Below are 1100 nucleotides of genomic sequence, written 5' to 3' on the forward strand. Positions count from 1 at the left end.
AGACGACCCTTCTGATTGGTCCATCTGTACATGACGCGATATAAAGGCGCGTTTTTGTTATGGTTCACTCCGAAGCCGCTTTCTGTTGGAAATGTAGTGCACTAAAGAGGGTGCAGACGCCATTATTTCAACCCACACGTCGTGAATTAAATAACAACCGATTACAGATCAAACATTAGTCATGTGTTATATAGCACTTTTCAATTACAGTGCTTAATAGAAGAGCTGTAAATGTATAAAAGATGTATAAAAGATGTGTAAATGTGTAAAAGATGTATACAAAATGTCCAAAAGATAAAGATGTACTTATGATTAGCCACATTAATGCAAATCTGCAATTATAAATAACTTAGCTATAAATCTCTGAGCATTCTCAAACCATTTACAGTATATCAAACAAGATGAAAGACTAATTTTAATCTGTATTTCAAAACAGACAGAGCTATAGAGTGTCCCTGACTCTCTTCCTGAGTTCACGGGCAATATAAGAAAAGAAAACAACTTAGCTGTTATTTAAAGGTGCAGTAGTTGATTTCTTTTATTTCTTCCTTGTATAAATAACCTGCAAAATAAGTAGAACATGATTAAAAAATAATGGTTTAAGCCATGACCTCAGGACAAAAGCCTTATGTGGCTGAGAAAACCCATTTGGAAAACTGATGTCCGGTCCAGAATGCTTGTTTGTGTTTGGATGGGCCTCCCGCTAGTCATTTTATAGACACTCTAGTGACTCTATGAGTCGCTGTAGATCCTGTGGACGGAGGTTTGTGAACATGTCTAACCCATCTACTTACCCTTTACAGAGCTCTTGAAGAAAAAAAAAGAATAGTCTTAACTAATGCACCTTTAAAGATAGGCCTGCCTCAGCTGCAAATACTATCAAGGGCTATACTGCTTTAGGAGATCAGTAAAATACACCAGAGGGCCACAAGAAATACTCAGGATGGGTTATACGTCTTTAGGAGAAAGATTAATTACACAATTCTGAGATAAACCATTATAGATTTTAAAAGTTATAAGCAGGACTTTACCTGTGATTTTCTTTTCCTTTAAAGCCACAGGCTACTAAAATGCACGTAAAAAGACACAGCAGGCGAGCT

This window comes from Pangasianodon hypophthalmus, chromosome 27, assembly GCF_027358585.1.
Source record: "Pangasianodon hypophthalmus isolate fPanHyp1 chromosome 27, fPanHyp1.pri, whole genome shotgun sequence".
Classification (NCBI taxonomy): Eukaryota; Metazoa; Chordata; class Actinopteri; order Siluriformes; family Pangasiidae; genus Pangasianodon; species Pangasianodon hypophthalmus.